Below are 11,622 nucleotides of genomic sequence, written 5' to 3'. Positions count from 1 at the left end.
CGCATAGTGAGAGTGTCTGAGTTCGGCCTGGACGTCGTTGCTCGCTCTTGTTGTTGTTGTTGTTGTTCAGTCGTTCAGTCGTGTCCGACTCTTCGTGACCCCATGGACCATAGCACGCCAGGCCTTCCTGTCCTGCGCTCTCTCCCGGAGCGTCCTCAAGTTCATATTCATTGCATCCGTGATGCTATCTAGCCATCTCATCCTCTGCCGTCCCCTTCTCCTTTTGCCTTCAGTCTTTCCCAGCATCAGGGTCTTTTCCAGGGAGTTTTCTCTTCGCATTAGGTGGCCAAAATATTGGAGCTTCAGCTTCAGTATCTGTCCTTCCAATGAGCACTCAGGGTTGATTTCCTTTAGGATGGACTGATTTGACCTCCTTGCAGTCCAGGGGACTCGTCAGAGTCTTCTCCAGCACCACAGTTCGAAAGCAACTGCTCGCTCTTCCCTGAGGTGAAATTCGGGTTAGCTGTGCGCCGCGGCGGCGTGTTCCCCCCGCCTCGGGAAGCGGAACCAGCAAAGACGGGCGATTCTGCTTCTTCTGGCTCGGCTCGGCTGGGCTCGGCTGGGCTCGGGTGGAAAATGAGATGTTTTGCGGACTTTTTAAACGTTTAAAAGCGCGGCGTGTTTCGTACAAGTAGACGGAGCAAAAGCCCCCCGTGTGCAATTGCGTGCTGCTGACACAAGACAGGCTGAGCGCGGACTCCCTCCTCGGACGCTGCGGGGGTGTAGACACGCAGCTTTGGACCGCAGCGACAGTAAAAGTCTGGATTTCGCCATCGTTTCTTATGGACAGCTGTCACTTTTAGCCTGCAGGAGGAGGGGAAAAAATAGTGTCAAAAGAAAGAAAGTAGTGCATGGAATGATTTAAGTTACTGAGGGTAAAATTCCCCCTTCCCGGAGATTCATTATTTCTGAGCCCTGTAATTACGTCTGTCAGCACTGTGATGGTGACTTGCTTGACAAGATGCTCACATGCTCCTCTAAAAGCTATCTAGAGAGCAATCCATTAATGTTTAGACAGAAAAAAAGTCCTACAACTCCCACCATCCTGCAGCCAGCCACAGCTGGCTGCAGGATGTTGGGAGTTGTAGGACTTTTTTTCAGTCTAAACATGTATATAGAATTGCGCCTTTAGACATATAAGATGGTTTGTTTTTGACAAACGAAAAACCCCTCTCACACTTCCAGGCGTAGGATATTCTGAGGTGTATAGCTCTGAGCATTGTTTGGCAAAAGCATTTGATATACCTTTAGCTTTTGAAATATGTGAGTTTTTAAGACAACAGATGGCTGGAATCTTACCTGAATCCACTTTTTGTACCAGCCTCCTAGCTTAAAATTTCTCATAATAAGTCTCTTTCATGTCTTGAAAAAAAAGGTGTGGTTCTTTTGTGATGTGTTGTACCCTCCACACATCCACCAAGTAATATTTTTTAAACAAACCCTCTAGCCCAGAATCCACATTTCCAAATCTAACAGATTTTCTAGAAGAGACCCATCTATCTGCACATTTACTACACAATTAAAGTATCCTCCCCTATAATGCCCTTCCTCAATGTATTCTGATTTTTGAAACTTATCTACCAAAATTGCAGATTGGCTAACATTTGGAGCATATAAAGAACGAATATATGGTCAAGGGAGAGCCCCTGAAAACGCTGTGGCAAGTATACAGCTAGCTCCCTTTCGAGTCTCCTTCAACTTATTTCGGGGCACTCTTTAGAAAGGCCGTGAGACATCCTTTGCCTCATAATTAGAGAAGCAAACCTCTTATATTGCAGGTTAAAACATTTGGTGAACTAGACAGGATATATATGTAGAGTAGATTTAGTGTAACATTGGGGTGCATCCCCATTTTTTCTCTTATATCTCCCACCTCATCCAATACCATAAAAATAATAATAATAAATAAATGTAGTTACATTACTAAGAATACATACTACTGTTTTAGTGAACCCTTTGTAACCTTTGAAAAGCAATCTGAACAAATAACAGTAACCAGGAAAAAGCAGAGGTGGACCCATCCCTAACAAATATTATTCAGTATCCACCCTTGGGTTGTGTACAGGAGAGAAAGAGGGATCTGCCTTAAAAGCATGATTGAAGAGAGAGAGCTTGGATATCCAACAAAGAAGAGAGAGAACAGATAGAGTGGAGGCATTTTAAAGTTGTTTTTGTATACTCTGCTCCAGCCACATCACCACAGATAAATTGTTTCCATAGCAACATTCTCATATCTAACTATATATGTGATATGACTGTTTTAGCACCCTTCCCTATGTGATGTAACTTACCTTAAATTTCGATCTTTACAGACTATCAGTTTGAAGGGGAAACCCAGCATATATTTCATCTGTGTAGGACTTCTGCGGTTGACCTAAGCTCTTAGCTGTAAATTCATTTGATAGATCCAGAAAAACTCACATCTGTGAACCTTGGAATAAGAAGTCTGGGTTGTCCTGAGCATTTGATCTGGAAAATATAAATTTGGCTATGATGTCCCTGGAAATGTTGGTTTTGATATTGGGTAGGAGCTGCCTGATATGTGCCTGACCACCAACTGGGCAGGCTCAGGCAGCATGTCCACCAGCCACCCTTGCAGGAAAATCTCTCTATCAGGATCCTCCACAGCATGCTATCCAAAGACTCTAAATAATAAATTATTCTATCATGACTAGTTTTCATTATAATCCAGTGTATTTGTTAATTCCCCGTTTATTACTATTACGTTTATTACTGTTATTCACTTCCTTTAAAAAAGCAAGCTTTTAGTCATCAAGCTTCTATGGGAAATCTTAAACAGGGCATTTCAAGTACTTGGAAGGGGCTTTCAGTGGCTGCGTGGGCTGGATTTCTATTCCCCATGCCATAACGTCGCCTGTCCATCCTGACATCCATCCAAATTCTGTCACAATTTCTCAAATGCAAGTCAATCAGATTGCAGAATATTTGATTACAGAATTAATTACAGTCTGAATTCAGTGACAAGATAGAATATGCTGCCTTTGTGGGGCTTGTTAAATCCAGCAAAATTTCAGAGACAGCTGTATGGCTCAGACCCCCTACTTTCACTGTTTAAATAGTGCAGCATGTTCCCATTAAATTGTCAAAAGTGTTTACTATTTTCAGACCAAGAAGCTTCTTAATATAGCAAAAGGTTTTCTGGGAACCATCTGGTCCCCTGATGTTTTCCTTCTGTGTAATGTCTTGTGATAATGGAGCTCATCGATGTGCCTTAATTTTCTCCCCAACTAGCAATAAGCCTAAATGAGACAGATGCTCAGTGCGCAGTTGGGTTATACAAGTGACTGGCAGATATGAGGGAAGATATACCCACTGCAGTGCCCAGAAATTAATTTCTAAAGTAGTGCTTTTGCTCCCCAGGGAGTGATTACAAATGGGGGGGGGGGCATTCAGAACTTTAGGGAGCAAATGAGGGGGGGGGGCCTTTCAGGATTTTATGCAGCCCCGTTTCCCCTGTTGCCATGGTTTCTAGCAGACTGCTCAGCCCCTGCCCTGCCCCGCCATATAAAATCCTGGATTTCTTCCCTAGACCCTTAAAAAAGTGATGCATCAAAGAGGAATCAGACAGGAATGTCTTCTTCCTGCTTGGAGCAAACAACAACAAAAATACTTATCCTTCCACTTGCAATGAGATAAGGATGTTTTCAGGTAGAGGGCTGCTAGCACTACCAATCAGAAGACGATGCAGCAATTTGTCTTTTTTTCTTTAATGGATTTTTCTGCAGTAAGGAAAAAGATGGAAGAAGCAGTGAGAAAACACAGGACGATTACAAGTGGAAGATGACGACATCTGGACTACAACCGCACAATAAAATTCCCTGAATGAGGCAGGGCAATGTCACTATAAAAGCCGCATCTGGAAGCACCCGAAGCATTGTGATGAACTTCTAGGAAGAAAATAACAGAGAGGGCACTGTAATTGCAAAAAAGACAAGACAGAGACAGGGTGCTTCTAGATGATGCTTTTATTGTGCAATTGCACTGCCTCATTCATAGAATTTTATAGTGGTTCAGATGATGTCCTCAGTTCATAGTCCTCTTGTGTTTTCCCATTGCTTCTTCCATCTTTATCTGTACCACAACAAATCTGTTAAGGAGGTAAAGTTGCACAATACTTTTTGATTCCATCTGAAAGTATCCACAGGCTCTCTAAAAGTGCAGTCAGGCCCCAAAATCTGAGAACCTGTTTTTCCCTTGTCTGTATGAGCTTTCAGAACCTGCCATCTCATTTTCTATCTTTTCCCACCTCTGCTGTCTCTCCATTCCACACCTGAGAGCAATTATAGGTCATGGAGACTTGAGGCTCAAGCTGCCTATGAATGTCAGACCTAAGAGTTGGCTGATGGCCATCAGGATCAAAGGTCTCAGTGAAGGTATGCCTGAGATCTGTGTATCATATACATATATCGTCAATATACCTAGATAATCAGAAAAAAGTTGCCTTGTCTGGAGTGCTGTTTTTAATTATCCCCTAGATTATTTTTTTTTAACTTGTAGCTTGTGGGGCATACAATTACAGTGGTGTGTGCTTGGAGGAAGGAAGTGGATTGTTCCTAAGAGCCATTGTTCTAAAGCAAGCAGTGCTAAAGCTCAAGCCTACCTGGAAAAAATATTTCATGTTTGTGAAGGAGACTGTGGGGTGGAGAATGTACTCTGGCAGTGTTCTAGCAAGGAAGATCCAGCATGTGCAGAAGAAGGCTTCCATGTGTGGAGTTAATGTGGATAACGTATGGATCTGGATGTAATCCAAATTACAGTGCTCTATCACCCCCAAATCTGCACCTTTTACCCCCTTAGGCTGGTATATTTATGACAGTGAAACTGTTATACTGACTTAAGGTTTCGACCATAACAATACTGCTACAATATCCTAACTTCACCGCGTTGGTGTAATGTGGAGTTACACCAGTATAGGGGATTTAGGGTGCAATCCTATAGTTGAGTTATGCTATCAGAGGGACAATAAGATAAAGAGGAGCCCTGCAATGCTGGCATCAGCATAACTCCCCAGATATGCTGGTGTAACATTCCAGTGTTGTATCAGTGAAGATATGCTGGCGGAACAGATGCAGCATACGGGAGAAACACATTTTGCACTATATCCAATACTAACTCAGGCTATGACCATGACCCTGATCAACGGCAAATACTTGCACCAGCCTAGTGCCCTCCAAATGGTTTGGACTACAGCTCCTGGAATTCCTGACCATTGACGATACTGGCTGGGAATTATGGGAGTTTTCAGTTCAGCACATCTGCAGGGAACTAGGTTGGGGAAAGCTGCTTTACACCAACCTTCAGTTCAATGACAAACAAAAATCAAATTAAAAATTACTGCCTCCCCCTGGCCCTGGATGACTGTTACCACCCTCCATATCGTCATGACGGAATATAGGTCATGATGCAAGTCAGCACCCAATCACAGCACCCCACCACAAGCACTCCAATCCCCATCCCCAGAAGAAGTCCATAACTCAGATTATGAGCACACAGCAAGAGGCCACAGTACTCTGGCCTTGGGTTTTGCACACTTAGCGCACACAAGGGAGAACTATGGGGAATGGGTGCTTTGCACAAAAGGGTATACTTTGATCAAACAGCCTATCTCCAGAACCCTCCTAGGAATTTGAACACTTCTCTCTTCCTAGAATCCTAACAGGTACCTCCACTCCACTCCCACAACTGAGGGTGCCAGGACAGAGTACCCCACACAGATAAGCAAAGGAAAGTGGAACATTTACTGCAAACTATAAGGGCTGTGACTGTCTCTCATGTTTGCCTCCTCTCCCCTTGCTATACGTGCATATTGTGTCTTGCCTGAACTGCCTCTTCTCTCACACTCCTTCACAAACACCTGCTGTGCATCCAGGTTAAGGGAATATGTGTTGCAGCTACTGACTTGTTACTCTATCTCTCCACAAACTGCTCTCCCAGAGGTACAGGATCCATCAAACATTCTGTGCAGAGCAGGAGGGAAGTTCGCTCCACAAGCAGCAGCAGTGACAGCTGTTCTTCTGTGGGGTTGCAACCTACTTGCACTAGGCACGCTCCTGCACCTTGCAAGCTGTATGGCAAACAGTTATGCACCAGGTGTGCATGTTCCTACTGTGAAGCTGGTGCCATGGGGAACATTCCACCTGCCACTTTGCTGGCTGTTGAGCCACCATACAAGATACAGGAGCCCTCTGGAGCAACTGACTGGCTCCAGTCTGAATGGCTCTGGAGCAACTGACTGGCTCCTCGCACCCATGTATCCCTTCCTGTCCGGATCTACTCCATTCTGAATGCCGTTCAATGAAGGCTTTGACTGTGCCACATGTAATTTCTTTGTTGCTAATGAGTGGTAGATAGTGATCTCTTATCTACAACCAGGATGATCTGGCTTTAGTTGGCCTCAGAATAGGACTCTGAAGTGGTGGACAGGGAGCTTGGCAGGCTCAGAGCCCCTGGCCTTTCCTGTCTCTGCTCACTCAGGTCCCCTGTATGGTGAGTGAGCAGGGCACCCTAGTGGGTTGGGTGCTGCTGACATGGTGTCTGAGTCAATCATTGCCGAGGGTGGGTGCGAGGCAGATAGGGAGGTGGAACTGAAAGGGGACGTAGGGGGCGGGGAGCAGGGGGAGACAAAATAGCATGGGGTTGGTCACATGGATTACTGGGGGTGGGTCAGAAGGGCTAGTTGGCCCATGCAAAAACTGGGCTGTTGGCCCACGCAGCACTCCTCCTGCACATGGGAGCCCTCCCTGCCTTTTCTAGTGTAGGGTTGTACCCAACCTGTGCCTCTATGCAAGGGCACAACCAGGTAATTTCAGACCTTGGACTTGATGGTCTTCTAGGGGCCCCTTGAGATGGCCACGTGCGTTTGTGAAGCACACCACTAGCATTTCTCTTCTCTTCTCCCCCGCCCCTCATTCCATGCTTTACGACTGCTTCTACGTTCCTGATGTTTAAGAGAAACAAAACAGAAACCTGTTTGCTAACCCTGATTTTAAAAAAGGAAAAAAAGAAATACTCTGAGCATGTGCAGTTCTGCATTTTAAATTAACTTATGACTACAGGAATAGAATGGACTTTGCTTCTGCTGCCTGATGCTAAACCCATTTACTTGGGAATAAGCACCATTTCATTGCAGAAAAGGATAACATAATAAAATGACTGGGCATGTACATGCCCAGTTGGCTGCTCCCTAACTCTAAAGTGTTTAGAAAGAAGAAGAAAGGACGATGCGGCAAGCAACGTTAGCCCTGGTGAGCTCTGGCATGCCCGTGTTGGTCCTGGTGCCAGTGCAGGGCCTGTGGGCCACCTGCTGCTCTCTGGATGGTCATTTGGGAACCCCTGGGCTTTGGCCTCAAGGTCAGCCCTTGCTGCACTACTCCTGGGCATGTAAAACATGAGCTGTTCCCCCCCGCCCTGGTAGGGCTCCTGCTGCAGGTGGTCCTGGCATACCTGATTATGTACTGATGCTGGGGGCAGAGGGAAGAGAAATGTCCCGTGATGGGTCTGATTCCTGTCTGCTGCTGTGGACGAGTGGGTCAGTGGCGTCTAGAGTGTGGGCTTAAGTCCAGGGAGCTTTCTTTCTGTTGTCTCTGATGTGATGGGGGGGGGCATGCAAAAGGTGAGTGGGTCCATTTCCTCCCTTCCCCCAGTTGGGCTTATTTATTTCTTAAAATATTTCTAACCCGCCCACTATTAATTGATCTCAGGGCGGGGTACAATAATAAATACAATTTCAACATCAAACCAATCCATTAAAATCATCTGCAGTCTAAACAAACAAAACGACTGAGCTATAGTCAATAAGATCGAAAAGCCTGGTTAAATAGCCAGATCCTCACCTGGTGCTGAAACAAGGCCAACATCAGTGCCAGTGCCAGTGCCAAGGGGAGGGTATTCCACAGCCAGGGGGCCACAGCCCAGACAGCTCTCTCTTGCATCATGTACAGCACCCACTGCTGGGACCCAGAAGAGAGCACCCTTGCCAGAGCTCAGTTCTTGGGCAGGTATATACATGTATTTCCAGTTTTCCAACCTGTGCAGTGAGCCACTGGAGGTTGCTCTGGTGAATGTGTGGCTGTTGCTGGTGCAATTAGGTAATTTAAAATCCTGGACTTAATGGTCTTTTATCCACCACCACCCCTTTAGATGGCCATGTGTATGACTTAACTTCAAAATGCAGCAAACTAGTCCTGCTGTGTTTGGAAGGCCTTTTTGTGTGTTCTGCTGAGTGGGGACCCGGGCCTCCACCCCAAAGTCCTGCCTTGAATGCCCCATCGGTAGCAGAGGCTTCCTTTGTTGCCTGTCCTGCCCCTCTCTTGTTCTCCTTTGGCAGATCGCAGCCCCTTGGCCCAAGGAGGGCTCTGTGTCCTCTGCACAGGCCCCTCCGTTGGGAGCAATGTGGACACTGTATCGTCTGGCCTCTTTTCCCTTCCCTTTCTATGTTGTGCTCAAAACTCTGCTTGTGAACAGTGTGTGGCATAAGGGGACTCAAAGCCCTGCCTGCAGGGATGTCTGGGGACTTGTAGCTGTGGGCTCGCTGTGGGCTGTGCCACAGGAAGGCATCGCACATGTACGTTGTTGTGCAGGCAGGTATGCTGGGGGGGGGGGGTGCCTGTCAATGCGAGTTCACTGGCTCCATCCACAGAAGGCGGCACTGGGCGTCACCGTCACCACGGCCTCTGCTCGTTGGGCAGCGCTGGTGTTTCCATGCATGCTGGATGGGTGGCTGTCATGTTTGTGCCATTTTCTGGTTGTGCACTTCCCCTCTCTCCTCCTGGGCTGAGTTATTATGAGATATGGTGGCTGTTGTGGCAGCAAAGCAGCAGTGTGTTCCCCCCTCCCCCCAAGTGTAATTGGTGTATAGGTTTATTCTGCCTCTTGTAATCCTATCCTAAACCTTGACTGAGTGAACTGAATTTTAAAGAATTTGCATAGTATTAAAACCTCAACGTAGGTGTGTGTTTTTAGGATACTGATGGAGGTATGAGCTGTGCCGGCTCCAGGTTTTTGAGGGCCCTTGGGCAAGACCCCCTCAATTGGCCCTCTCAGCGAGTTTGTCTTCTCACTGCCACTGTCAGCAGCTTCTGTTGCTCCTCCTCTTCCTCCTCCTCCTCGCTACCACTTGCTTGCTTAACAGGCAGAGAGCCAGGGAGCAAGGGGGCTGTGGCATCTGCTGCTGCTGCTTCTTGCCACCACCACCTGTCTGGGTCAAAGCAAAAGGCAGGTGAACAAGCAGGCTGCAGTGATGAAAAGGAGCAACTCCAGGGGTCTCTTCTCAGTGGGCCCCTGCTGGGTGTGGGCCCTAGCCAGGTGTCAGACCATGCCTACCTTTGACACCAGCCCTGAATTAAGATAACATACAATTAAATAAACCAAGATTCCCATTCCTGTTAGAAGGAAATTCTATCTTTATTTTTCCTTTTATTCCATGACAGTAATGCATTAGAACCAAAATAGCCTAAACATGTGTGCCACTGCCAACTCACAGTTCTACCCATTAACTTTTGCTCCCACTGATCAGACAAAATGTAAGATGATTAAACGTTTTAATTAAGACTTGTAGCCTCACAAATATAGGGGCAATCTACATTACAACATTACAAACTGGTTTCAAACCTGTTTTTAGTGATTACAGCTACCAAATACAGGAATTCTGGGAATTGTAGCTCTAGGAAGAGGGGCTGCTTGGGCAGGGGACAGGGGTCTCTAGCAAAGAATTCTCAGTACCCTCATGAAACTGCAGGATCCCTTTAGATAAACTGGTTTGAAACCAGTTTAAAGTTGTAATGTAGATTGGCTCTTCCACTAGCTTAATGAAAGACCAAAAGTAGATAGGATCAGGTGCAAGGGCTGTTGTGCTACTGCTGCAGAAACAGTGTGCTATCTTGGTGCAGTTTCTCTTGATATTTTGCATGCTAGGGCAATATCACATCCAATTGGCACAGCAAAACAGCTTAGCAGCATCACCACTGGACTGGAGCCTTGTCCCATGCCAGATTATTCCTGTGCCCTCCTGCAAACCAGCCTGTAACTAAACCTAAGCACTTGTAGCTGAAACAAGGGCATGTTCAATTGCAAAACAGCTTCCCCTGTTTGCTCCTCCCTCAATGGTTGCCCCTGTATGGAATTCTACACTGTAAGCTGGGGGGACGGGGCGGGGAGAGAGAGCCTGTCCTCTTGGGGTGCTTCTAGATGGACGGGTCCTAGTGCAACCAATCACAAGGCACTGCACAACTGTTCTGTCTTTTCTGCTATAATGATTCTTTTTGTGTGGTAAGAAAAAGGATAGAAGTGGTGGGAAACATGGGAGGGCTGTGAAAAATTCAAGTGAATGAAGCTGGGTGATAGCACAACACAAGCCTTGTCTGGAAGTGCGGTTATAATTTGTAAGGTACAATGCCCACAGATGGCAAAGTGATAAGGGTGAGGCTGTGATGTGGTGGGGGACACTGCATGAGTCCACCTCCAGTTTTCCTCTTGAGTTGGAGCCCTATTGGGAAGTCTTGCCATCCCCACTTTCCACCCCATCTTTGCTGGTATGTGATCTTACTTAAAGAGCTCCTTTCAACATTGCAATAATAGCGGGTTTTAAAGGGAAAGCTGTCAGCTGCTTATTTTGAATCAGGCAGACAGTTGTTGTTGTTCAGTCCTTACGTTGTGTCCGACTCTTCGTGACCCCACGAACCATAGCACGCCAGGCCTTCCTGTCCTGCTGGAGTGTGCTCAAGTCCACATTCCTTGCATCGGTGATGCTATCTAGCCATCTCATCCTCTGCCATCCCCTTCTCCTTTTGCCTTCAGTCTTTCCCAGCATCAGGGTCTTTTCCAGTGACTTTTCTCTTCGCATTAGGTGGCCAAACTATTTGAGCTTCAGCTTCAGTATCTGTCCTTCCAATGAGCACTCAGGGTTGATTTCCTTTAGGGTGGACTGATTTGACCTCCTGGCAGTCCAGGGGACTCATAAGAGTCTTCTCCAGCACCACAGTTCGAAAGCATCAGTTCTTTGGCGCTCAGCCTTCCTTATAGCCCAGCTCTCACAGCCATACGTTGCTACCTACCGGGAAAACTATAGCTTTGATTATGCGGACCTTTGTCGGCAAGGTGATGTCTCTGCTTCTTACTATGCCCTCTAGGTTTGCCATAGCTTTCCTCCCAAGGAGCAAGTGTCTTTTAATGTCATGGCTACAGTCACCGTCTGCAGTGATCTTGGAGCCCAAGAAAGTAAAACCTGTCACTGCTTCCATGTCTTCCCCTTCTATATGCCAGGAAGTGATGGGGCCAGATGCCATGATGACCGGTGCTAAAAAGTCCCAGGTATTCTTAGGAGCTGTCCAGACAGCCGCACAGTGCGGCGTCAGACGTGCCCTCTCCGTGCCTACATGGACGGAGCCCACAGGGCCACCCCTGCGCGTGGACAGGGGGAACCATTCCCGCTCTTTCAAGCCACGAGAAGCCGGGCTCAGCCAAGGGACGGGAAGCAGGGAGTGGCTTCCCCAAGGGGGCTCAAATACGTCTTCGCCACGCATCATGAAGCAGCCCCTGGATCTGCGGCGACGGCCACGAGCGCCCGCGCGAAACGAGAGCCGCTGGGACGGCGCCTGGGCGCCG

This window comes from Heloderma suspectum, chromosome 5, assembly GCF_057233095.1.
Source record: "Heloderma suspectum isolate Gila_16-S chromosome 5, 16-S_ref, whole genome shotgun sequence".
NCBI classification, from domain to species: Eukaryota; Metazoa; Chordata; class Lepidosauria; order Squamata; family Helodermatidae; genus Heloderma; species Heloderma suspectum.
This window is presented reverse-complemented; position numbering follows the sequence as displayed.